General features: G+C 47.0%; 1 long non-coding RNA gene across 2 annotated transcripts in view; it reads left to right on the forward strand.

The window, feature by feature from the left end:
• The window catches only part of LOC130253255 (uncharacterized), a 184,679-nt gene that overhangs the window by 153,194 nt on the left and 4,306 nt on the right, over window positions 1-27,179 (forward strand). For both annotated transcript variants that reach the window (XR_008840535.1, XR_008840534.1), the window contains exon 2: window positions 12,897-13,022. This is a non-coding gene — a long non-coding RNA (uncharacterized LOC130253255). The remainder of the gene's footprint in view (window positions 1-12,896; window positions 13,023-27,179) is intronic.

Here is a 27,179-nt window from a genome sequence, read left to right on the forward strand (position 1 = left end):
GTATTTGGTTGTTAGCAGTGTTGTTATATCACATTAAATCTTGGGGATTCCAACAGAGCCTGCAAAACAACTCACAGGAGCCCAAAGAGCAGCAGAATTTGCAGAGAGGAGAGTGAGGGATGTGTGGCTGGGCAAGGGATGTGTGGCTGCCCTGCTGCAGGGGACACAGAGGGGACACAGAGGGGACACAGAGGGGACACAGAGGGGCTCAGTGACCTGGCCAAGCCCTCCCAAAAACCCAGAGATGGCTCCTGCAGCCACAGGACTCTGATTTATCCCCTCAGTGCTCCCCCAAACCCCAGGGGTGTGGCAGTGGGACATTCCTGTGGCACAGCTCTGCTCCCCTCGCAGGGCAAGGGCAGCTGGGCTGGGGGAGCCCTGGCTGGGCCAGCTGAGCCTGGCACCCACTGGCCACTCTGGCCAGGGTGGTGTGGGGAGGTTCTGACCCCACAGCTCTGCCTGCAGAGGGTTTGGGGCTGGACCCCAGCCCCTTCCTCACAGGTGAGCACTGGGGACAGGTGAGGTGTGGCCTCTGAGCACTGAGGGGCTTTGCTCTGCTGCCCTGGCTCTTCATTAGCACTAAATCCCAGAATATTCACAGAATCACCAGGTTGGAAGAGACCCCCAAGATCACCAAGCCCAGCCCTCACTCTAACACCTCAACTAAACCTGGCACCAAGTGCCACATCCAGTGTCTCCTTTAATCCCACCAGGGCTGGTGACTCCACCACCTCAGGCAAAGCACTCCAACACTTTATTGCTCTTTCTATAAAAAACTTCTTCTAAAATCCAACCTGATCTGCCCTGTGAGCTCTGGTTCTGTCAGGGCTGCCTGGTGAGTGACCCTCATCCTCCCATCTCCCTGTCAGCTTTTAGGAACCAGAGACAGATGGTTGAGAGCTCTGAGATGTTTGGGGTGACCTTGGGGAGGCTCTAACTGCAACACAAAATTGCAAGTGGTGGCTGCAGTAAGGAGATTAGGAGTCTGGCACTCTGGCAAATCTCAAGACCTGGTCTTATGTTGCTATTTTTCCCCTATGGCAAACTTACAGATTTCACAATGACTTCACTGTAGCAGTGACTTGAAAATTATAGTGAGTGAGTGTTCCCTTTTAAATAATGGATTATGAGGCAAAGATTAATTTTTGCTCAATTTTCACACTAATTCAGTGCCTTGCTGCCAGCAGCAGCACAAAGAAGGACACGAACTCACAGTGGCTTTCTCCTCCAAAGTCATCACATGCTTTTATTGGATGGGACTGTTTGCATGAAGTCCTGTCACTCCCATCTGGTGCCCACTGAACCGTGGCACTTTGACACCTCCTGGAACATCCTTTGGCTCCTGTCAGCAGCAGAGAGCTCAGCCCCTTCCCAGTCTGAGCAAACCAGCCCAGAAGGTCACAGACCAGCAGCCCAGTGGCAGCCACCACCCTGCAGCTGCCAGGTGCCTCTGCTTCCCAGCCAGCCCAAAAAGCAGGGCAGAGGGAGAGGGGGAGAGAAGGAAACAGAGACAGACAGCTGAGAAGAGGTGAAAGCAGAAATGCTGTGTCCCAGAGGCATTTATCAGCCCAAATGAAATGGAAACAGTGAAAGGGAAACACTGCTTTGCTTTTCTCAAAATTGTATTTCCAGTTGAATGAGTTGAAAAGAAAATATCCTTCCCTTTCCCTGCGATTTTGAGAGATCTGTTTGCTAAGTCTGCAGGCTTAGGAGGAGAGACAAGGAGTATTTATTTTCTGTATACATTGGTAATTTATGAGGTTGCTATAAATGCAGAGTTTATGGAAGTAAAATCAGGCCATGAAATAAAAAGGATTTTATTCAAATATTCCAGCTTATTAATTCTTTCTAATTCTTCACAGAGGAGGAGATGAGTGAAGATGCGCACATGGTTTACTGAATATTAAGAGGGAGAAGATCCAGCAAAAGTAGCAAATGCAGGTATAATTTAAAAATAGAAAAAGATGAAAGATAAGTGAATTTTATTAGGGATTGAAATATAATCAAATTTTCCTTTTCCTATTCTGCCATCAAAGATGGCAGAAAGAAGTTTGCCATTGTGGGAAAGGGTCTTGCATTGCTAACAAACCTGTGCAAAGTGGCTTTGCCTTCCAGTGCAGCAGGGTGTGACTGAAGGGATGTAAATGCAGCTCTTATCTGTGCCACATGAAGGGGTGGAGAGGAGATTTAGAACCTGCAGCAAGAAATAAGATGGCACAATAACTTTCACTGGGATTTAGTGCCCCACCAAGAGCAGAGAATTCTGTACATGGGGGGATGGAGGAGCTGCTGGGGTGTCACAGAGCCCCAGGCCAAGGGGCTGGGCTGAGAGACCCCCAGCCCCAGAAATCTCTCAATCCCAGTGTTTTCTGGGAGAGAAGAGTCAGCAAAGCAGGAATGTGCAGCTTGCCTGGGCACTTCCAGGGGCTGCTTGGAGCTGGGAAGGGACAGCACATCACTGAATCTGGCAGGGGGTAGTGACCTCTCAGAGAAATCATTTGCCTCCCCCAAACCAAGTCCTGCTATTAGCAACTTAGGGAAAATGCAAATGCCCCAGGGAGCCCCGTCCTGGCAGAGCCAGGGGCCCTGCCTGCCTTCCCACACTTGGCTCTCCAGGTTTGTGACAGGAGTGTGCTCAGCACAGTGTGTCCTTAGGGTCCTGCCTGCCCCTCCACCGGCACTCCAGAGCTGGGGCCAGAGTCAGACAGAGCCCAGGTCCTCCATGCAGCTGCAGGCAGCTCAGATCCCTGGGCTGAAGGAGCAGGACAGGACATAGGATCTGCTTCCTCCAATTAAACTGGGCAGGAAATTAAATTAAATAATGTGCAGTTGAGGCAAATGGCACAAACTGAGAAGTGGTGGCTCTGAGCAGAGGCATCAGCCCCCTCTGCATCCTGAGCCTGGGTGTCCCTCTGAGCCCTCTGAGCCCTGGCACAGCTGCAGTGGTGCCAGGAGCAGCTCTGCTCCCAGGGCTGCCAGCATGGCACAGAGCAGCCTCCCAGGGCAGGAGGGAGGCAGGTCTGGGCTGAAACCTGGCACTGAGGGTTTGGGAGACACTGGCTCTGCAGCTCCCAGCCCAGGGCATGGGATGGGATAATGGGATGGGAAAATGGGATGGGATGGGATGGGATGGGATGGGATGGGATGGGATGGGATGGGAAAATGGGATGGGATGGGATGGGATGGGATGGGATAATGGGATGGGATGGGATGGGATAATGGGATGGGATGGGATGATGAGATGAAGATGAAGAAGGTGAAGATGAAGATGAAGATGATGAGATGGAGATGAAGATGAAGATGGAGATGGAGATGATGAGATGAGATGAGATGAGATGAGATGAGATGATGAGATGAAGATGGAGATGAGATGAAGATGAGCTGCACTTCACACAGTGCAGCACTGCAGGAGCAGTGTCACAGCTGGGGAACTTTGGTGTTTTTTGGAATGCTTTTTACAGTTGAGGTGGAACCTGACCTTCTGCATTTGGGATCTGATGGCTCAGGGATCTCCAGCTATAATATTGGCCATCAGTCCCTACCCTGGTGTACAGAACTGGTGCCAGGCTCAGAAAAGCCTCAGTTCTGAGGAGCAATTCCCATTGTTGCATCTGCTAAAACTTCTGGGCCCCTGAGGTATACAAGGGAGTGTCTGAGTTGTAAGTATCAAAAGAAATTAATTATTCTATATTATAATTAAGTCTTTTTTAATTAGCTGAATAATTGGATTTTTTCCTGCATTACAATGCAGGTTTTTCAGGTAGCCAGATAATCTGAAACTTTGGAGGGATTTACCTGAAAAATTTCTCACACCCACAATTGTCTTTCTGTAATAATTCTGGTAAATAAGGGTTCTGAGGTGGCTGCAAGAATGGCAGCTCTCTTTAAAAGGAGTCTGTCAAGCCAAACTTGTCCCTCAAAATGTATGTTTTGTAAAAGCCTTCAGAAAATGTTGGGTCGAACACTGTTTTAGTGTTATTGTGAGGAAATCAATATTTCCCTGCAGCCTTTGCAGCCCCCAAATTGTAGCATGTTGTTTGTGCAGAGGAGGCTGAAAGTGAAACTGTCTAAAAATGAGAGTGAAGTAAACTGGCCTGTTTCTATAATTTGCCCTAAAATCCCTGAGGTAAACAAACCAACACACTTGAGCAGTCAAACCTGAGATATTGTCCTGATGTGAACAGCTGGGTTGGAGGGTGTTGGTGGCACCCTGGGAGGGGTTTTGCTTTTCTTTCAGTTTGTCCTTCTCCCTGCTCCTCACAGCACGTCTGCCAGGCTTTGTCCTCCAGCAGGAGCACCAAGGAAGTCGTGCAGGATCCCTTCAAGGCTGAAATCAGTGAATTTGCTGCCTGTTCCACCCCTCTGGAGAGGAGAGGAGCTTTCCTGTGCTCTGGCACAGCAGCAGTCGAGCATCAGCCAGAGGCAGGCAGAGCTCCCTGAGATGGGGCTTTGGCACCTCTGGATGCAAACTGCACTCCCAGCTGTTCCTGCTGTGACCTCTGGGACCTGGGTGTGACTTGGGGGCTGTTAGGGTTGGGATCTGGGCAGGTGAAGCTGGAGGAGCAGAATTTAGGAACTGTGTCTATAGGTGAGCATTCTCTGTTGATGAAACCGAGTTCAGCAAGGAACCACAATTTGGTGAGTTTGGCTGAGGCCTCTGTCAACAAAACTAAAAGGCAGAGTCTGGGAGACACGTAGCTCCCAGACCCACCAGTGTGCATGCAGCAGCTTTACAGTCTTGTCTGCTCACCTGTCTCAGACAGAAAAAAAAAAAATATGAAGCCAGTTTGTTTTTGAGAGCAGGAGGAGATCAGGAGAGCAAAGGACCAGAGGAAAGCAGATGCTGTGCTGCCTGGCAAAGAGACTGCTCTCTTTGTGTTCTTTGTGCTCGAACTGAAACATCTTCACAGGATTTTTTTCCCTCTAATCTGGAAATAATTCTGATTTATTTTAAGCCCTGTGTTAGGAGGAGTCAGGCAGCAGCGGAGGCCTGAGCGTGCTTCCAAGGGGCTGCTGCCTTCTTCCCCTGGCACTGCACTCAATTATTGTGTTTTCAATTATATATAAAAGGCAATGATGGAGGTTTCCAGCTTTTATAGTGCCACAAATCACAGAGTCCTTCTCTGTACTCTCAGCATTCTCTGGGAGATCGTGGCTTCCCCGTGCGGGCTCGCAGAGGGAGCAGGGACATCAGGGACCCCAAACTGCTGAGGGGACACCCTGGGGAGGGCAAACCTGCATGGGCAGCTGGGCCTTCAGCCAGCAGCCCCTGGCTGGCAGACAGGGACAGGCAGTGTGATCCCAGGATTTTCTGTGTGGTCAACAGCTCGTCTGTGCAGCTGGGCAGGGAAGGGTTAAAGTGAGGACTCATTCCTGAGAAGGGTCATGGCACACAGAGTGACTTTTGTGGGTGTTTGGTCACCCAGTCTCCTGCCAGCTCAGAGTTACGGGTGGATCTGAAGCAAGAGGGTTGGGAAGCTGTTGGGAACTGGGATCTGTTTCACAGTGATCATTTCATTGTACCTGAGACTGTAACATGATTATATTTGCAAAGTTAGCCCTGAAAAATAAAGGGCTTGGACTGGCAGATCAGGAGTGTTTGCCTTGAAACCAGGCAATAGAAGGAAAAAGCCAGGGCTATAATAGAATATGGACAATAGACCATGACCAATCCTCCTCAGCAGGCAGAAGATGCACCCACCATCCAGGGATGGAAAGGACTCACCACTGGCAGGCTCTTGACTTTGGCATCTGGGTACCTTAATGCACTTTTCAATGCCCCAAAATGGTCTGGGGCAAGGGCAGCACTTGTCAGCTTCTCCAGTTTCCTTTAGCAGGAGGGATATTTGCCAAACCATTTTTATCCTGCTCTGCTGGCAGGGAAGGGGGTGTCTGAGTGCAGCACAGGCTGCTTTTCACATGTGGCAGATTGGTGGCAACCCAGCAGTCAGGTCCAGGAGAGAGGCTGTGAAAGGCTGAGTGGGCAGGAGCAGAAATCAAATCATTGCCACACAGAGTGAACAAGGACACTTGAGTTCTGAGACTCCAGTGAGAAAGCAAGTGAGAAAAATAAACGGAGGCTGTCAGCTAAACTGGATATATTGACTGCAGTACAAACTGGAGGAGGAGCAGTGGTGCTGGTGACTGGGATGGGGACTTTGGAATGGTCCTGTTCCACCCAGAACACACCCTGGACCCTGTGCTCCTTTGCATGGTAAGGATAGAGGCAAGGAGGATCCCCCCACGAGTCCTGGTTTGCAGGACAGGTGTCTGCCAATAAAGGGAGGAGCTTCTATTTGAAATGGAGAATGCAAACACCCTCCCTCCAAATTATTATTATAATTTTGAAATTAAGGGGCTCTCAGGCAAAGAGATGGGAATTAGGAATAACAGTTCTTGACTAGGAAAATTAAAATAGAAATGCAGTATTACACAGAACAATCCCAACCCTGCCAGAGTCAGAATCCAAGCTGACACCCGTCAGTCAGTCAGGGTGTTGGCACAGTCCCATTCAATGGTGGCTGCATCCTCCTGCAGGGGCAGATGTGGTTCAGCTGGAGCAGTGCTCCTGGAGAAGGGGCAGTTTCCTCTGAAGCTCCAGGGATGATGTGGAAAGGTCTGGTTTTCCTCTGGAATCCAGTGGAAAGAAGGTGCCTTGGTGTCCAAAATGTCAGTTTTTATCTGGGTAGGAAAGGCTTGGCTCCTCCCCTGGCTGGAGCATCTCCCATGGGATGATGGAATTTTATCAGTCATGCCCTGGGACTCAGTGGCCATTAACAGGAGATATCTCCTGGAGGGAGGATGGGCTGTGGGAAGATAAAGATGATTGCCCAGCTGGTTTAAAGATGGCCCATGAGCAGATAATGTGTGCCAGGAGATCAGGGGCACTGCCCAGCTGGGTTAACAGATGGGACAGAATTCACATTTCTGGGCACATCCTGCATTGCAGCCCAAGACAGCATGGTAAGGAAGCTGTTAGTTCAGGGAGATGGGCCAGTGGGGCAGAGACCCCTGAGAGACTCAGTTAACTGCTGCTGTTACCAGTGAAGGCTGGCTTAGAGACTAAACTCAAAAAAAAAAACAAGAAGTAAAAAGCCCATTCCTGGAAAATGGCTCCTGGTGTGTCTGCTGCACTGCTGCTGGGGATAATGAACTGGGATTCAGAAGCTGCTGGATGTGAGGCATGACTGTGGGACCTGGGAATGCTGCTGAGATAAATCAGGGGCTGGAAGGATGTGCCAGGAGGACTGGGAGGATTCTCTGGGCAAAGAAAAGGAACCTGGAAGCTGTTGGGCAAAGCAATTGGTACCAGCACTAATTGCTTTAATGGATCAGGACAAACAAACCCAAAGCTGGGCAGGAGGAGAGGGCCCTTGACTGTCCTGCAGTTTGTGGCTCTCTGCCCACAGGAAGGCAGAGGATATCCTGTCTGGGCTGGATAAATCTTGGAAATGGCATTTGAAGTGGACATGAAATAGGGCTTGGAGGGAGCTAGAGCCTGGGAGAAGATCTGGCTGGATGGAATATAAAATCCATTAGTGTCTTAATGCATAAATTGGCAGAACTGTGCAACAGCAATGAAAAACAAGCCACTGGGAGCCCAAGCTGTCATTAGATTCTGGTGCCTCAGTGGCTACTGAAACCAGAACTGTGCAAGAGTGAGGGTGCCCATAGGGTGCCCAGCAGACACAAGTGTGCTGGGGTCTGCTGTGGTGCAGGGAGAGTCCCAGCCCTGCCCCACACACCCTCCATGCAAACTGCTTTCTGGACAGTGTGCCTGAGGGTTTTTGTATTCAGCATCATGTACAGGATAAAAAATGGGCTCTTCAGCAGCCTGTTTCTTAAACAAAATAGGTGAGTGTGGATCTGGCTAACCGTGCGAGGATAATACAGAAACAGAAAGACTCATAATTACCTCACCTACAGGATGATGTTTTCCTGTAAAGGCTCCTGAAACAGTCAGAAGAGCTCAGGATGAGGGTCAGTTACCTTTCTGCAAGTATAAGCTTGAGATAAGTTGGAGTATGGGAAGATTAATGCCTTTGCTTTAATAGCAGGGCTTGATCCAAGACTGCAGAAATGCTGTAAACACCTGAGAGCCCAGAGAGCCTGGTGGATCAAGGAGTGCCAGTGCAATGACCCAGTGTGTGTAATTCCCCTGTGGGGCTGGTATTGAAGGGAAATAGAAAGATGCATCTGGCTGTGGATTTCAGAGCATTAAAAGCTGTAACTCTGCAAACATCTCCTCTTCTTGTTAAAATGCCAGAAATTACTGCTGCAGCAGTACAAGGAGCTAAGTGGTTTTTGGCCATAGATCCAGCAAATGCATTTTTCTTTAGCTCTTTAGCAGAGAAACGTTGGTAAAAGTTTGGGGTTTACAGTTCAGGAGGGGAAGAGAATATTTCACTTGAGTTCCTCCAGGATTTCACAAGCTCCTGTGCTCTGTCACATCCACATCACCCAAATGTGGGAGAAATTAGCCTGCAGGTCCTGGAAGTGTGTGACATCAGATGTGGCTCATACCTGAGCTGGGGACATTCTGAAGAACAAGCATGTCAGCAGCCTGGAAGATTTGGCTGCAATCCAGGAAGAAGGATTGGAAGTCAACAGACAAAAGGTTCAATTAATGCAACAAGAGGTAAAATATTTAGGAGCAGTACGAGGTATTGAAGGCCAGGCTCCTGATAAACAGAGTGTGGAATTAATTCCAAAGCTGCCCAGCCCCACTGCTCTGCCTAAGAGGACTGTGCAGCACATTTAATTGTATGCAGGATTTTATTCTGATGTTCACTGAAGTGAGTCATCCTCCAGCTAAGCTTTTAGAGAGAAGCAGGCAGAGGGAGCAGGGTGCAGGAGAGCAGGCAGCTCAGTCAGGCTGAAGGCAGCCTAGCCTAGCCCAGGCTGCAGTGCTGGGCTGTCTGGACCCAGGAATCCTCCTCATGCATGGTTTGCCTCTGTCAGCCAGGAAAAAAGTGCCAATTTGGCCCAAAAAGAGAGATACCGTGTTCCAGGCTATTGTCTGTGCATCTCAAATCTTATTGACAGTGCAGCTCCTTGTCAAAGGGAATGAGTATATTTAGTCTGGGAATGAGAAAAATTGGATTATGGTGTTGGAGGGAGGCCAGTGGCACAACACCCTAGCCATGCCTCCTTGAAGCACAATGTGTTAGTGAGCACAGGATGGTGCCTCTGGAGCCAGGGCTGCCAGCACAGCCCCTGCTGGGTGGCAGGAGAGAGAGAGCTGGGGCAGGCACGAGGCACAGGCAGCTCCAGCAGTGCAGGGTGCTGAGCCCCAGCAGCTCCTGGTGTGCAGTGGCCTGTGCAGGTTTAATTGCTCTGTCAGAATGCACCCACACAAAGCAGCAGAGTGCTTTACAGGTGGCTGGGGCTGGCAGAGCACAGGCAGAGAGGAGCAGGGCAGTGCTCACCTCACTCTCTAGTGGCAGCAATCCCACAGGTGCTGTCAGGTGTGATCCCCACGGGCTCTGCAGCAAGGATTGCATTTTGCTGAACAAGGTTTTTGCCTGTCTGGTTACAAAGCAGTGACTGCACAGAGCAGAATGCCCACAAACCTCAGGATGTGAAGCATTTAGCTTCTAAAGGAAGCTCTAAGGAAGTTAGTACAGGTGAATGGCAAAAAGTAGGATGTGGTGTTCCCATCTAAATGACTCCACAAACAGCCATGAGTCTGTGATCTTGACATGAAGTGAGATATGGCTCTGAGAGAACTGATGGTTAAAAACTTCCTGATCAGATGAATAGCAACTGAAGGGTCTCACAGATTAATGAATAAGAGGATCTGACAAACGACTGCAGGATAATCAACAAATAGCTGAGCAATTAGGGCAAAATGTTCATAGAATAGATAAAAAGGCAGGAAAAGGTAAATAATCAAGATGAAGGATGGTGAGTAGGGGTTCAGGTAGTAAATCATGGGCTCCCAGCACAGAGCACACCTGGGGCTGTGGGTGGGATGGATCTGGCACCAGCACAAATCAAGGCATTTCCATTGTTTATTAGTTCAAGTAAGTTCTGACAATGTCAGGCAGCTGCATCAATCACAGCCAAAGCTTTGGAAAGGAGATAAACACTAAGCCATAAGAAAAGTTGTCTTTACTTTCCAGGTGAAACAGAAAGGAGTGGGTGCTCACCATCGCCAGGAGCAGGGATCTGCTGTGGTGGGTAAGGGCAGCTCTCCCTGCTGCATTGGACAGGAATTTCACTGAAGCTGGGCACACTTCCAGTGGTGCTGGGTCTCTTTGTTCTGCCAGCTGTGCCAGTGTGCTGCTGCCTGTGTTTCACACTGTCAGGGATGTTCCCTGAGATACCCAAAGCTCTCCTCACTGGAGGGCAAGGGGAATAAGAAGCAGTTTGCAGCAGCGTGGGCTGGGCTGGGCTCCCTCATCTCTGAGGTGTCTGAGCTCCCTGGGCACCACAGCTGGACATGCACAGGGATGGTTAAAGCTGCATCAGCCCCTCTTTCCCTGAGCCAGTCGTGCTTTGCTGTGGCTGGAAGGAAAACACCAGCTCACCCAACAAGCCCTTATGTTTAATTTCCTTCTCTCTCCATTTCACAGTCCCATCCACTTTAATTTCAAAGAATTGTGTTCCCCCTTTCCTGAGAGGCCAGTGTGTGTCTGGCATGTCTGTGGACACAGCCATGTACTATGGTTCCTGTCAGCTCCAATCACACAGCCATCACCATCACTAAATCCCTTCCTCCAGCTGCATTCCTCAGGGTCACACCACACTCTCCCTCTCCCCTCCTTTGTTTCTCCATCTTCTGCCCTCCCCAGTCCAGCAGCTGAAAAGGGAAAACTGCATTATTGTGGTGCAGGGTCTTTTTCCTGTCAGAGGAACTTGTTTCTTCTGCCACGAGCTCAGATCTCTTGAGAGAAAACTAAAAATGTCTTTGAGCAGCATCTTCTGTTCTGCCCTCCTGGTGCTGGTTGAGAATCAGAAGAAAGAGGTGGAAGGGAAAAGATTAAAAAAAAATAATAATAAAGAAAAGAAAAAGATCTTCAAAAAGGAAGACTCTTCCAGAGCCCAAACAATCACTGTGACAATCAGAGATGGGTTTGAGCTCTGTGCTCTGCTCTGCAGGACGGGAAGAGCTCAGTGCTGGCTCAGAGCTCAGAGCCTGGCCTGGGGGCTGAGCTGAAAGCTCCCTGCTCACCCTGCACACAGAGCCTGGGCAGAGGGCAGAGCTGAAGCAGCTGGGACCCAGGCTGCTAATCAGGCCCATGCTGGGAGCCCGTGGCACTGCCCCAGAGCTGGTGACACTGAGACTGACCCTGAGCCAGCCAGGCTGGATCCCACTGCCCTGTGACCCTGAGCCAGCCAGGCTGTCACTGCCCTGTGACCCTGAGCTCAGCCAGGCTGGATCCCACTGCCCTGTGACCCTGAGCCTGCCAGGCTGTCACTGCCCTGTGACCCTGAGCCTGCCAGGCTGTCACTGCTCTGTGACCCTGAGCTCAGCCAGGCTGTCACTGCCCTGTCACCCTGAGCCTGCCAGGCTGGATCCCACTGCCCTGTGACCCTGAGCTCTGCCAGGCTGTCACTGCCCTGTGACCCTGAGCTCAGCCAGGCTGTCACTGCCCTGTCACCCTGAGCCTGCCAGGCTGGATCCCACTGCCCTGTGACCCTGAGCTCAGCCAGGCTGTCACTGCCCTGTGACCCTGAGCTCAGCCAGGCTGGATCCCACTGCCCTGTGACCCTGGGCTCAGCCAGGCTGTCACTGCCCTGTGACCCTGAGCCTGCCAGGCTGGATCCCACTGCCCTGTGACCCTGAGCCTGCCAGGCTGTCACTGCCCTGTGACCCTGAGCCTGCCAGGCTGTCACTGCCCTGTGACCCTGAGCCAGCCAGGCTGTCACTGCCCTGTGACCCTGAGCTCAGCCAGGCTGTCACTGCCCTGTGACCCTGAGCTCAGCCAGGCTGGATCCCACTGCCCTGTGACCCTGAGCTCAGCCAGGCTGTCACTGCCCTGTGACCCTGAGCTCAGCCAGGCTGGATCCCACTGCCCTGTGACCCTGAGCCAGCCAGGCTGTCACTGCCCTGTGACCCTGAGCCAGCCAGGCTGTCACTGCCCTGTGACCCTGAGCTCAGCCAGGCTGTCACTGCCCTGTGCACCTTCCATTAACAAACCCCACCGATTCTGTGATGAAGACACCTCACATTTCCATCTGTGACCTCTTTCTGTTTGCTGCTGAAAGCACAAAGTGAGAGAGCCAAGGGTCATGAGCTGACGGGGCAGAGCTGCCCCCTCCTTGCTCTGCTGTTTTCTGGTGGTGTCAGCTTGGGAGGCAGTGGTTGCTTGTGACCCTCCCTGTGCCCAGGACAGCTTTCTGTGGAGTGGGGAGCAATGGTAACAGAATTCCTGCAGTCTGGGCAGCCCCAGGCTCCTTGTGCCATCACTGCCTTCCTGCCCAGGGGCTGAGTCAGTGCCCCCAGAGCATCTCTAGGCTCTGGGTATTGCTGTCAGCCCATCTCTTCCCAAATTTTTGGCAAGGAAGGAGGATTTGCAGACACCAGGGACCTGAAGAAACCCATTACCACCCCTCAGGGACCCTTCTGAGGGTCCCTGGCTGTGCTGCACGAGCCAGGGGACTTTGGCTTCTGGAAAAGGTCATCTGCCTCAGCAGGGAGGAAAAAGATGGATCTGCACTTCTGTAATTGTTTTCTAGCCAAGCTAAAGAAAATTTGATAGAAAAAACATTTGGTTCAAAACCTAAAGAGTCAATGTAGATTTTGGTAGATTTTCTTTTAAGTTTTGAGCTTTCTGGGAGTTATTTTATTATTATTTTATTTGCTGGTTGGATTTTTTATTTCATTAGAAATAGTGTCGGTTGTCAAACAAGACTCCAGATTGATTTGTTTTTTGTTTTTTTATGTCTAGCTTTCAACATCCTCAAAGGCATCTAATTGTTGGGCCATCCTGAGTATCTGCACTTACAGAAATCAAGGCTGGAGTGGAACTCCCCTGAAAGCCAGGCACTGGGAAGCCAAGATTAGTTTTCAGAAAGTAAGTGGTTTTCATTTTTCGGCTTCTCAAGGACTCTTTCAAGGGCCAAGCAGATGGCTGGGAGATCTACAGAATGGAAACCTGCAGTTCTAATGGGGACACAGAAGTGTGTGTGGAGGGGGTTGTTTGTTTGGGGTTTCTTTTAGCTAAATTGCCTTTTTGTTTGACAGCAATTTACACTATTTATGCAGCTGGAACGCCAGTGCATTTTTTTGTGTGGACTCTCCCTTTTCAACAAAGGACTGAGAAAATTGCCACACTAATTCTAGGAGCTTCCCAGCAGCTCTGAGGCATAACCAGAAGAGCGATTTCCAACTTAAAAAATACAAAGGAGCGATTTCCAACTTCAAAAATGCAAAGGCAAGCAAGAGAAGAAAAGCACAGTTCTGTTCCCAGAGCAGCTCTGGCTCCATTCTCAGGGAGTTCTCCTGGGTGTGTGGTGAGGACCAGGCTGCTCTCAGCTGGATTTTGGAGCTCTGGGGCTGTGCTGGGCTTTTGGAGGTGGTGACCTTGTCCCTGAGTGTGAGGGCTGTGGCAGAGGGAGGCAGGGGCAGCACTGGTGTCCCCATGTCCCTGGCTAAATTTAGGGTAATATCTTATTTTTGCATCCTCTCCACATCATTGCTGGGATGATTTGCTGGAGCCTGGACCTATTCCTGGGGGAGGAACCCACTGATGTGAGTGCCAGGATTCCCCAGAGGAGCACAGGGACCCTGCAGAGCTGCTGCACCTTTGGACCCTGCTAAGGGCACCCAAAACTCAGAGCCAGAGAATTCTGGGCTCACCAAACTGCCTTGGGGCACAAAGGAATAGTGCTGGGCTTGCAGCTGCCCAGGGAAACTGAGGCACAGCTGGGGTGGTGCCTTCCCTGGGATCCTGAGCACAGATTTCACTGGAGCACACCCCCTCATGTTTGCCTGGATTTGCTGGCCCACACATTTTCCCTGCTAGCCTGGCATAACCATTACTAAAATATGCTTATCTCACATATGCAAATAGCAGGATATTTATAAGATTCTTTGAAATTTCCATAATTGTGCTGTAAAAAAGAAAAAGAAAAAAAATCTCTTTGCTTATCTCACAAAGTGTTGTAACCACAGTGTTACTTTTATTGAAATCCAAAAATCACTCAGCAAAATAAGAATAGTTAGAAAACTGTCGGGTTTTTATATTTTTGAAATAGAAGGGAAAGAAAGTGAGCAAACCAGGCTTTATTATTTTAAATTAGAAACTTTAATGCTCACCAAAAAGGATATAAACTGTAAATGTATTTTAGCAGTTCCTAGAGAAAAAGAGAGAGGCTTTAATAATAACACTGTGTGCTCCTATATCATTTTCATTAGAAAAATCTTGGAGCACTTTCAGCTTATTAAAGAATGGAATGCCTCAGAAGGCTCTTGGGGGGGAAAGTCAAGTAACAAATATAAATCCACATTATTCTGCATCCTGTGAGTACCTGGAACTCCCCAGGCACCCTTGGGGTGTCTCACCTGGCAGGGACCCCACTGCTGCACGCTGCTCATTTGGGGGTGAGTGACCCAGCACAGGGAAGGGTTTTCCCAAATCTCGTGTCCTGCCCTGTGGGGACACAGCAGCAGCTCTGCAGGGTCCCTGTGCTCCTCTGGGGAGTCCTGGCACTCACATCAGTGGGTTCCTCACCAGGTTCCTCACCCAGGAACATGTCCAGCCTCCAGTGAATCATCCTGCCAATGATGTGGAGAGGACAGAAAAATAAGATATTAGCCCAAATTTAGCAAGAGTCATAAAATGTTCACTGAAACAACAAAAGGAGGAAGAGAGGCTGTAAAGGTAGGGGGTATTCCCTGGTCTGATGAAGAAAATAATATTAAAAACTCCCTGGTGTTTAATTTCAGGAAATACAATAGACTGAGCGAGTGCCCAGAAGAGGAACAGCATGTTAACATATCTTAGATAAACAGGAGCCAACTTGTTACCCTGACAGAAAAACGAGAGCCCAGCAATGCAGTGGGGGAGAATAATAAATTAAAAACCAGATGGTTCCAAGATGTGATTGCATCTTCAGCTTCAGCAGGAAGAAGGAAGGGGAATACATATGGATTGCAGGCAGGCCAGGAACACAAAAGCTTGGAAAAAACACAAGGACAGGAGAGGCAGGCTCATCATAATGAAATTAATTAAAAGAGCAGGACCTCAAGTTATTTTAGGTCCCAGTGGTAGAAGCACCAGAATTCCAAGCTCCATTCTTCATTTATACATGAAGTTTCCTATTTCATCCATGCTCAAAAAAAGGACCTCTTCCTTTCTGAGCTAGATAGTGAGTCAAGGCAGATGGGAATTATTCTGAGCTTGGAGAAAACAAAGGAGCACAAATTAATGGCTTGCTGGCAGAAAGGCAGTTTAAAGCACTTTGCCAAAGCACATTTTATTCCTACCCTTATCCTACACAGATATTTTTTCCTTTAATTCTGCTCAGCACAGAAATGCATGACTAAGCAGAGATCCATATCTGCAGTGTGCACAGGCTGGAGGGGGCACTAGAACAGGCAGAAATCAGACAAAAGGAAGGGGGGGACTCTGCCATGGCTGCTGCAGTGACTTTACAACTTGCTGCACACAGGAAACAGAACAAGCCCACACTGCCAGCCTGAACTGGTCTCATCCCACCATTTCTGGGTGGGTTTGCTGATCTGGCTGCATTCTGTGCACATGCACACCCATCCCTGGCTGCCTCAGGGTGTGGAGGAGTCCTGTGGCCATGGGCACCTTGGCCAAGCCCCACTTGTGCCAGAAGAGGAGCTTTTGGCTTCAGGAGTGGTTTGTCTCCTTTGCAGTAAAACTTTAAACCTGCAGCAAGGCTCTCCCTGCCCAGGGTTCCGTTCAACCATTCCTGTGAGAAGTCTGGAAATGGTTTAACTGTGCAAATTTATCATGCATAAACAATTTAAGTTATGGTACTGATAATATTTCACTCTTAATTTGGCAAGATGATGGAGGCAGAAACTCCTTGCTGCACTTGTGTTTCAATAGTGTTAATTCTTTCATAACTATTAACTTTCAAGACCTCAATTTGATATCCTCTGGGAACAGATTCCCTCTGTGCTTTGGGTGTTAGGAACAGGAGATCAGGAGGTGGAGGCTCAGTTCTTGTTATGAGATTTTCAGCTGCTTTCTTAACTTCCTGTCACCTCTTTTCCCCTTGTGTAAAATTAGAATAATGACATTTCTTCATATGACAGCAGCTTAAAGTGTTCATGTCTAAAATGCTCAGGTGGAAGGTGTTATACACTTCAGAGATTATTGTTTATTACTACTATTGCTATCACTGATATTTCTGAGAGTTTCACTCTCACATATGTATTAAGGGCAAAATCTTATGAACATTTTGCCTGATTTTGAACTTAAAACCAATTTTGCTCTGAATTAATTCCTTTGAATAGAATTATTCCTGAACTACATCAACTGGGGACCAGCTGCTGACCCCAAGTGTTTAAGAACTACAGATAATCACCGATGAAAAGAGACAAAAATACATTTTATCTAAGAAGTATCTAATGTTGTGATAGAAACTGAAATTAAAGTATAATCCAGAGAGGGAGAGAGAGAGAGGGAGAGAGAGTATTCTTTAATTAAAATCAGCTACCTCAAAAGATGGATTTTCTCAGGAGTGAAATTTGCACTGTGCTGAAGGCTTTCCACTTAAATCCTTGATGATGCAAGGAAAAAGAATTCTCAGGGAGTAATATTGGCATTAGCAGATAGCCACATGCCACTGCACAATAAGGAAAAATCTGCAGAGAAAATGATACATGGCCAATAGAACAGAAAGATGCACAAAACAGGAAACTCCTGAAGCACAAACACACGATATTGTTCAGCAGCAAATGAATAGTTTGGCAGGGAAAGGGACACGAGATAGGGGCTGGTAAAGATAGAGAAAGAAAAATAAACCCAGAAGCAGCAGAGATCAATGGAAACAATGGGCACTTTCTGCCAGGAGATATGTTAAAGAGACTGAACACAGGGCTTTAGATAACGTGTTCAGAGTGATCCATCAGCCTTCCCACCTCCTCTGAGGCAGCTCCTGCTCCCAGCCAAGCTCAGGTCAGGGGTCAAGGATTGTGTGGAAGGGCAGGGGAGAGCTGAGCATCCTTTGGGGCAGCTCTGGGGCTGGGCAGGCTGGGCTGCCCCTCCTGGGAGCTGGTGATGATGGTGATGGTGATGGTGATGCTGTGATGATGATGATGATGCTGTGATGATGATGGTGATGGTGTGATGGTGATGGTGATGGTGATGGTGATGGTGATGTGATGGTGATGGTGATGGTGATGCTGTGATGGTGATGGTGATGCTGTGATGATGATGATGCTGTGATGGTGATGGTGATGCTGTGATGGTGATGATGCTGTGATGATGATGATGTGATGATGATGATGATGCTGTGATGATGATGATGATGCTGTGATGATGATGCTGTGATGATGATGATGATGCTGTGATGATGGTGATACTGTGATGATGATGATGCTGTGATGGTGATGGTGATGCTGTGATGATGATGATGATGCTGTGATGATGGTGATGGTGATGCTGTGATGATGATGGTGATACTGTGATGATGATGATGCTGTGATGATGGTGATGCTGTGATGATGATGATGATGCTGTGATGATGATGATGCTGTGATGGTGATGGTGATGCTGTGATGATGGTGATGCTGTGATGGTGATGGTGATGGTGATGGTGATGCTGTGATGATGATGATGATGCTGTGATGATGGTGATACTGTGATGATGATGATGCTGTGATGATGATGGTGATGCTGTGATGATGATGATGCTGTGATGATGATGATGATGCTGTGATGATGGTGATACTGTGATGATGATGATGCTGTGATGATGATGATGATGCTGTGATGATGATGATGCTGTGATGATGATGATGCTGTGATGATGATGGTGATGATGCTGATGATGGTTCCTTGGGAATCCTGCTCCCTCCCCAGTTAGCTGCCATCACAGGTGGTTTCCTGCAGCACAGAGAAGGCTCCTGGCACAGCTGGATGACACTGGAACTGGAGTGTGAAGTTTTACCTTGCATGGACACCCCTTGTCCACCCTGAATTTATCTCATTGTGTGCAGCAGAGAAGAGCCCAGCAGCCACCTCACCCTGCTTTCCTCACGTGCAAATCTCTCCTGCAGGAATCCTGTCTAGCAGCCAGGTGGGCTCTGTGAGAAGTGGTTCTGCTGCAGTGAGGAAAATGCACCTCTTTTTAAAAAAATCTTATTTATTTTCCTTCCTTTTCCAAAAAAAGTCATTAAAGTGGAGGAGCTGCTGCAGTGGTGTGACATCTCTGGGGAAATGGGCAGGGTGTGGACAGCAGCAAAGTTCTCCCTGTGCCAGGGCACCTTATTGCCAGGGAGGAGATGCACAGAGCTCCAGTGCCTGGAAATGCCTCACAGCCTGCTCTGTGTGATGCAAATGTTTTTGCAGAAAGAGCCTAAACCCAAATTGTTAGTCTAATATTGGCCACGATATTGCAGCCAGGCAGGATGGGATATGTAGCAGGGGAGGTTTTAATGTGTCAGATTAAAAAACCTGTGCAAATCTTGGCTGAGCTCAGGTTCCCAAAGAGCTGCTGTGCATTCAGGACAAATTTCAGTTCAAGCAGAAGGGTTGGCTAATCATTAAAATACATCATACAGGTAATCTGGCTCACAGTCCCAGACCTTTAGAGGTATTTTAACAGCCACAGCACTCCAAGTGCTAAAACAGCTTGACCAAATTTGGCATCCAGCATCTCCTGAAAGGAAAATAGAGCAGCAGAAGAGAGAGGCCCTTTCAGTGATGTGACTTAGGAAATCAGTGGCTGCTCCTGAGCTGAGCTCCACCTTCCCAGAGCTGTGGTTCCTCAGCACCCTGTGCCACAGGTGCCACAGGGGCACGGGGCTGGCTGGCTGTGGGAGAGGAGCTCAGAGTCAGGTGGGGTGTGCTGGCGAGCAGTGCTCTCATATCAACAGATTTCCACTCAAACTGGCAAATAGGGATGTCTATGTTAGAAATGCTGTGTGAAAGCCAAGGCAACAAAAGTCAAAATGTGCATGCGAGAATATGTGGCACACACAGTATATGTCACAATGTTTACCATCACTTCAAAACATGCACCCGCCCACAGCTCCTCACTAGCAGCATCCTGGAACTTCTCCAATTGGGATTTGCTATATGAAGCAAAAGTCAATTAAAATCAGCCATTATTGTACAGATCATGAGATCCATAGTAGGAGATCCCATACTCGTCCCAGATGCTCATTAATAGCAGAGTGTTGTAAACAAGTCCAGGACAATTGCTTGGGGTTTGTGTGCTTTTCTGATGGCTGTGTTTGCTCAGTTAGCATCTAACATTTTTTAAATGGGTTGGATTAAAATTTTTAGCAAATATCAAGTTCCCCAGGAACACAGTTGTGTTGCATTCTGGAGCTGTTTCAAATGTAGGTCAGAGGCAGTGAGTATGCTTAGCTAATGGAAACAGGCAGGGGGAGAAAGGTTTGGGGGAATTGTGTCTGCCCAGCGTGCTGGAGGAGCAGCAGCTCGCCCACCTCCCCTGAGCTGCTGGCTGAGGTGTGAGGACTCATCCCTGCATCACACAAACCCCACAGTCTCAGCTTGGGAAGGCACCACCTGCCAGAGACCTGCTGTGCTTCCCTGGGCTCCATCAGTGCCTTGGGGAGCTCTTCCACATGGTGCAGGAAACGTGATTTTCCAGGGAGGTAAACTGCTCAGAAGCTCATTGACTGCACAAATCCAAAAACATGATTATTTGTGAAGACTTGCTGGCCTGATTCAGTGAAATCCATGCAAGAATGGCCTTGAGCTGAGGTCATTTTTGGGGGTAGCCAAACACAAACATCCATCTTCCAGCTCCCAGGTAAGGCCTGCCCAGAATTACAGGTGAGCCTGACCCTTCAGTCCTGCTCAGGAATAAAACACTGGCAGGGCTTTTTTAGTCAAATAAAACATCAGCTCCATATGAAACAAACGCCTTTGTTTTGGAAAAAGATTGCCCCACCCCTGTGCAGACACACACAAATGCACACACTGCTTTTTAGGGCTGATTTATAAACAAAAAATCTGTAATTAGCACAATTTTGTTTGTAATTAGCAGGGATAAATTGTTTGCTGTAGTGCCAATATCAGGAGCAATGGAAGAGTGCTTGCTCTTTTGTTTTCAACTCTTTCACTACCTCTTCCTGTTTAGTTTCAAGGTGAGATCAGTGTCTGGAAACATGATGTAATTTATGCTGTTATCATTTTATGAACTTCAGCAAATCTGCTCCTGATAATGTATTATAATTATACTGGTAGCCAGAACTGGATTTGGAAATGCAGGAAGCCTGGTGCCAGATGCCACTGTGTGTCTGACCAGATCAGAAAATGAAAACAACAGTTACTGGCATTTATTGTCAGGGGAGCTTCAGCTCAGATTTGCAGGCAGATGTGGACTGCAAAAATTAAATGGCTGTTCATTTCACATGTACAGCTAATTTCTGTGGATTTTGAGACTGGCATCCTAATCTCTGTCGTGCTTGTTCCCATTTTCTTCTCAGTTTTCCTGCAAGAGAAGCTTCCCTACTCTGAAGCCAAATGCAATGTTCCCTGCTGTGATGGATTCCTTCTTTTCCCTTCCTAATTGGAGCCATTTCATCAGATCGAATTTTGACAAAGATAGTAATTGTCATCCAATTTTAAGGCAATGACAAGATCAATATGAATTCTCAGATGACAAGTATTATTACTGGGTGAGCACAAAGAAACAAAGCAAATGAAAAATCCATGTTCTAGGGATCAGAACAGTTAGGGGCACATGCTTGCCTGGATCCACGTGCATGTGAAGCCTGTTACAAGAATTGAGGCTGTGCCTGTGGATGGATGGGGTAGAACAGATGGCCTTTGCCAGGCAAATAGTGCAGCAGAACGAGCACCCCGTGCTTTAGTACACTGCAGTTTGGGTAATGTGGGAGTCAATTAACTTGCCACCAAACAGGCTTGCAGGGAAAATTACCCACAGCCCCATCTCAGAGAATTCTGCTCCTCCTTAACATTTTGTGCTCCTTCTGTTCCCTGAATGTCAGGAGTAAATACCCCAGAAAACCCTGCTTCTTTAAGGTAAATATATTCAAACTGTATTTATGTAGGCAGAAGTACTTGATGATTTTTATAACATTGTTTAAATGGGATGATCTGATTAGTTAATGGCCCAAAGAGTTCAGACAGAGTTCAAATAAGGATCTAAAATGTGCAGCAGCATCTTCAGAGGTTTTCTGCACCAGGGTGCATTTGGGAGGGACTCTGCCACGTGGGCAGGACTTGCCAGGTGCTGTCATGTTGTTTCAGCAGCTTCACCCTGCAAGGAGACATTTCTTGAAGGCGTTTGACCCTGAGAGTTCAGCTCCTGCCCGTATTTGCTCTCAGGGAGCATCCAGGTTTGCACAGGCTGCTCTGCACAGCCTGGCTGCTGAACAGAGCTGCTGCTCTCCCACCCCCCATGTTAAATCCAAGGAATTAGACCCCGCCCGGGCATCTTTTTTTTTTCCATTATTTATATTCAAAATACATTTTAACTGAGGAAAGGCAAAATAATACATGGTTGTCCTACTAATTGGCAGCTGCTATGGGTAACAACCGTGACAAGTTTCAGCTCTGTCCACTTGGACCCAGCCAAGTCATTAAAGGTTTCCAGGCAGAGAATTGGGCTCTGAAAACCAGGAGACACTGGAGCTGTGCTGGGATCCCTGCACTGCTGAGCACATCCTCAGCCACCCAAATGCAGGTCCAGGAGGATTATGATCCGTGGAGAAAAGGCCTCAGCCAAGCTCTGAAAAGATGTTTGTTAGCCTCCAAAATATAAATAAAATATTTACAAAGAGAATAATTGACTTTTGATGTTTACTTCAGGCTATGGTTAAGCAGGCAGTGTCTGTACTGAGCAATGCAGTGACCACCTGCCACAAATGCTGTGATATTTGACAGATCCCTTTCTGCCAAGAACTATAATTCCTATTTAAATCTAAATAGAGGAGCCATGAATGCAGATTTCTCATCACAAAGACGCTGATGTTAATCCCCAGTACAGAAAAATAAGAAAAGCCAGAACGTTTTATTGGATTTTATATGGAAGATAATTAAACAGTATTTCTTCTTTACTTGGTATACAGCATCCCATCAACCTTCCTGCTGAAATTTGTTTATAAAGAAAGCCAGAAAGTTTTATTACATTTTTATGTAAAAGAAAATTAGCATTTTGTATATTTGAACTTACGTTACAATAACAGAAAGCGGGTAAACAAAAAAATGACCAAGGAATGATGAAAATAAACAGAACAAAAAAAAAAAAAAAAAAGTAAGGAAAGCACAGCACTGCTCTCATACACACAATTTCACATTCTAGGCATGCAAACCAAATGAATGTTTGTGTGCATATGTATGTATTGTGTATATTCCAGTTCTGAATGAGCTGGTGGAAGTTAGGAAATGCCAGGATGAGATGTGCTTGCACACCCCTAATTTGCCCTTTTGATTGTGTACACACAAACCTATGCTGGGTTGTTTTTTTTTTGTTTTTTTTCCACACAAGCCCCCCACAGAAAATGGTGCAGTGTAGGCAGAAAATTTTCTGTGTGAGGATGATGTCATCCCTGAGAGCTGCCTTGCAGGATCCTGGCTCTTCTGTGCCCACGAGGCAGTTTGGTATTTTGGTATTTTGGATGTACCAAGGAAATTCTAGCTTGTTCCCAGCAGGTGGGTGCTGCCAGTCTGAGAGTGGGTCTGGGGGCTCATTCACAGAGGGGGGCAGGGGGAGCTGTATCCAAGGCTGCATCCTCTGCATTTCAAAGTGTTTCCCTTCAGTGCTGCCATTTACTGCATTATGTGATGCCTGTGGATTTTCCAAACAAAAGATGTTCATGAGGAGAGTGTATTTTAGGATCCCTTTCATGACTGCACAGACCCCTCTCCAAGCAGATGGCCTGACAGTTGCAAGAAAACTATTCATAAGCCAGAAGTGGCATTTTAAATTTCTTTTTTTTTTTTTTTTTAAAGACAGTTTGTTCTCAGTGTACATTTTAAGCAGGTGCTAATTCTGTCTGTGGCAGCCCCAGAGCACCCAAACCTGCACCCTCCTGTGCTCCCCTGCACAGGGCACCACTGAAACTCCAATTCCACTCACTGCTAGCTTGGAGCAATATTGGAGGTGCAACAGCTTCCCTTTTATCCCCAAAACAGGTGAGATCCTCAGTGAAAAACTTTGCTTGGCATCTCTAAGTGTGTAGAAACAAGAATTTTCCAAGGGTCCAAGGGTGTGAATATATTTAATTCCATTTCCATTCTCAGCCTTGACTGTTACCCAGCTATTGTTAATGATCTTTGGGGAAAATAAGCAGCTGAGAACAGAATAACCAAAGCTGAGCCACTTCAGCATTCCTAAATTCAGGTGTTGGGGGAGAAATCTTGGAGAAGTGGCCCCACACAGCTGCTTTTGCTGACCCTTTTAATTGCCTGCCACAGAAGCTCCTGCTTGAAGGAAATGAGTGTTTCCATATCATGCACTCGATAAATAAATAATGCCATCCCTCTGGAGGCAAAAATTCCATCTCTAGCACAAGGACAGGGACTAAGTGTCCTTCCAGTCTGGGGAGAAGGTTTGTTTTTGCTTTTCCTTCACCTCAGGAGCTGAGGAGTATTATTTGTCACATCAAACACATTTAGAAGTATTTCTGAAAAATTTGCCTAATATCCTGCAGCAATGAGTTGCAGGGTTGATTATACACTGCACAAATGTTTTCAGCATTTTTCCTTCACCTTTCCATGCATATTTGTGCTTCAGAGAAAACAGAATAAATAGCCTGTTCTCTCTGCTTCTGTTATATCATCTTTTACTCTTGTGTTTTGTAAACTAAACAATGCCAGTCTTTTTAATCACTTTTTAGATGGAAGCCTCTTTCCCCATGTGTTTAATCACTTTTGCTGCACTTTTTGCTGCAGGAGTGCATACATGTGGGCATATACACCCTGGAGCAATCAAAAACTCTGCCAAGAACAGCTTTTAAAGCTTCACAGAGGTTTGCTCTTTGCTCCCAAAACAATTCCTGCTCATTCTAAATTCACTTTTAGGAAGAGGGTGTCCCTGCTCAGGTGCTGAGATGTGTGTGCAGGTGTGAAAGGGAGGGTGGGGAGGCTTCAGCCCAAATTTGCTGCAGAGAGTGGACCATGTACATATGGACCATACATAATATACAGGATTCCCCCAGTCTGATTTTAGCCCTCCTACTTTCCTTTCACTCTTAAAATCAAACAGAATCTATCTTGTCCTTGGAAGGTTCTTTGCTAATCCTGTTTGTAGCTTTAAATGCTGTGTAAACATTTTCATTGTGGATTAATGTGCTGTTCCAAAGCAGGGGAGATTCTGAGATTGCCATTAATTCAGGGAAAGAGACTTCTGTTACTCCTGTGGGTCTTTTGGAAACTTAATTTCATTCAAAGCCCTTCTGAGGGCTTTGCACTAGTGTTAAATGAATGCTATCAAAGGCCATATTAAAGAGGATTGTATATAGTTGACCAGGGTTCATGCTAGGGCCTAGTTTTAGACAGTATCTTACATTGAAAATATGGTTCTTCAATTATACCTCCTATTGCAGAAATGAAATTACCTTGAATGCTTGGTGTAGGCTTATTTCTTAGAATACAATGGTAAATGGTCAGATTCTTCCTCACAGTAAAACATATCTGATTAAAAATGAAAGAGAGAGAAAAATGTGAAAAGCAAAATCAGCCATAAGAGCCCAGGAATCAGTGAAAAGACAGCTTGGACAAAGGCTCTCCATCTGAGAAGCCCAAATAATTCCAGGATTGTCTGAATGCTTTAGCAGAAGTGTCTGAAGTGCCCCTAATGCTCTGCCAGCTGATTCAGGGTGCTGCAAGGGGGATCAGAGGGACAGAGTGAATTTTAAATTCATCCCAGTAGTCACAGTAATCAAAGTAATCTGCAAATACATCTTCTTAGCAAAACTTAACATCTTTGAGATCACAACCATAAAAACAATTGATACAATTAGAGGTATGGAGCTGTGTTTTGTGTGACTGTTTGCATTTATTACATTTCTAAGTGTTTTCCAGTCCTCTTTCCAAACTCATATGATGTACATCTGAATTATTTGGAGAATAAAGTGATTGCAGCCCTTGCTGTTTGTTTGGGGTGTTATTCTGCATTGTTTTCAGTGCTGTTTCACCGTGCAGAGGGTCCAGCCCTGCAGGGACAGCCCAGGCTTGGCCAGGCTGCTCTGGCAGGCAGTGCTGGCACCCTGGGCTTGGCACTGACTGAAAGGATGCTGCTGCTGCAAACACACACCAGCAACCTGCTGAGCAGCTCCAAACAGCCTGCCTGCCTAATTCCAGGATTACAGTGCTTAAGGACAGGTAGGGATGATGAGCAAGTGGAAAGGATCTTATGTCCTTACACCACAGGGAGCTGTGTGCCTCTGTCCTGCTGGCATTACTCGTGTAAGCCTCTCCTTCCTCCCCCTGGGAGAGAGATTTGCTCAGCCCTTGGTGTTCTGCTCAGGTTTTGATGTGCTGGCTGAGCAGAGTCACCATTGCTCGTGTGCATGGGAATTAATTGTGAATTTAGAGTGCCAAAGCAATCTTGTGGGCTGGTGCTGCATTAGCAATCTGATCTGTTAGATCTGCTGGCTGCAGAGCCATGGCTGGGTGTTTGTGTGGAATTTGGGAGGTTCCACCAACTCTGTGCATCAAATTCTCCCCATCCTCCTCCTGTGGGGAGGGCAGCTTCTGCTGAGAGCCAGAGCACAGCATAAGTGCTGCTCTCCCTGCTGAAGAGCTGTCCTGTGAAAAAGATTCCATTGATTTTCTTTCCCAGAGAAATAAGTTAGAGTGCAGTGGGCATGCACCAGCACCTTGAGACTCTCATGCTCCTGCTGTCTTCAGAGACAGAGTCAAATTCCCAAGAGCTACAGCTGAAAAGCAGAGTGAAGTGGTTATTTTCTTCTTTTAACCACTCTCTTCTCATTTGTGAAATAATTAAAATTATTCTTAGGCAATTTGATACCCTGAGCCACCACGTGCAGGAATTTTATTGTCTGGTAAAATGGAATCTTTTTCTTTTTTTTTCCAAAAGAGACCTGGATAGGACAAAAACACATTTCTATATTGTATGCATTGGCAAGAAGGATTAGACAGGCTGTAATCTTGGTCAGTCTGGCTTCTACAATTATGGAAAATTACAAAGATTGATGTTAGTTGAAATCTATCTTATTCACAACCTGGTATAGGATGAATATTCTCTTTTGAAATACATATTTCACTAAAACTAGAATAACATGTGAAGTGATTTCTTTTTCTTTCTTTTCCCCATCAGATTGATAATAGTCTGTGTAGGAAAGGGCTGAAAAACACAAAAAGAAAAAGTTGGAGCTATTTGAATTGTCATGGCAATATCCTGGATTTTTCAAGAAGTTTGGTTCTGTTTAGCTAGTCACTTTAATTTTCCTTCACTAACTTGTCTCCATTCTCTGCCACAATGATAATTCTTTATATGACTGTCAGCCCTTTGCATTGTGACAGCTTAAATTAATGTTTTGATATTTCTCTCTTTGTAAGAATACAACAAAGAAGACAACTGCCAAGGATAGGACAGAAACTATATGAATGTAAAACAGACACTGCACACCAATAAAGCCAGAAGGAATAATTTTCATGTTGCTGCCTTGTTAATGAGCTTTTGCAACAGCTGATCCTGAAGTCTTTGGGTTCTCTGGGCTGGTGTGGCCCTTGTGCTTCCCTGGATTGGGGTGAACTTCTCTGGGGCCCTTGGACATTTCTGGGGATGCTTCAGCCCCTTGGGCTGGGGGGTTTGTACCTCAGCAGGCTGGCTCAGCCTCTGGCTCTGCACCAACCTCAGCTGTAGGCTTTAGTGGGTTTGCTTGTTTTGCCCTCATCATCACAAAACTCTTCTGCACACTGAAAACCCTTTTGCAGATTAATGCACGTTCGTCTGATTTTTGCACACCACCTCTCCAAGTGTGAAGGAGATCAATAGGAAGAATTCCAAAAGGAAGGTGAAGGAGCAGTTGGAAGGGTTTGATTTGGCACTTCCAAAAGAAA

This window comes from Oenanthe melanoleuca, chromosome 4A (genome assembly GCF_029582105.1).
Source record: "Oenanthe melanoleuca isolate GR-GAL-2019-014 chromosome 4A, OMel1.0, whole genome shotgun sequence".
NCBI classification, from domain to species: Eukaryota; Metazoa; Chordata; class Aves; order Passeriformes; family Muscicapidae; genus Oenanthe; species Oenanthe melanoleuca.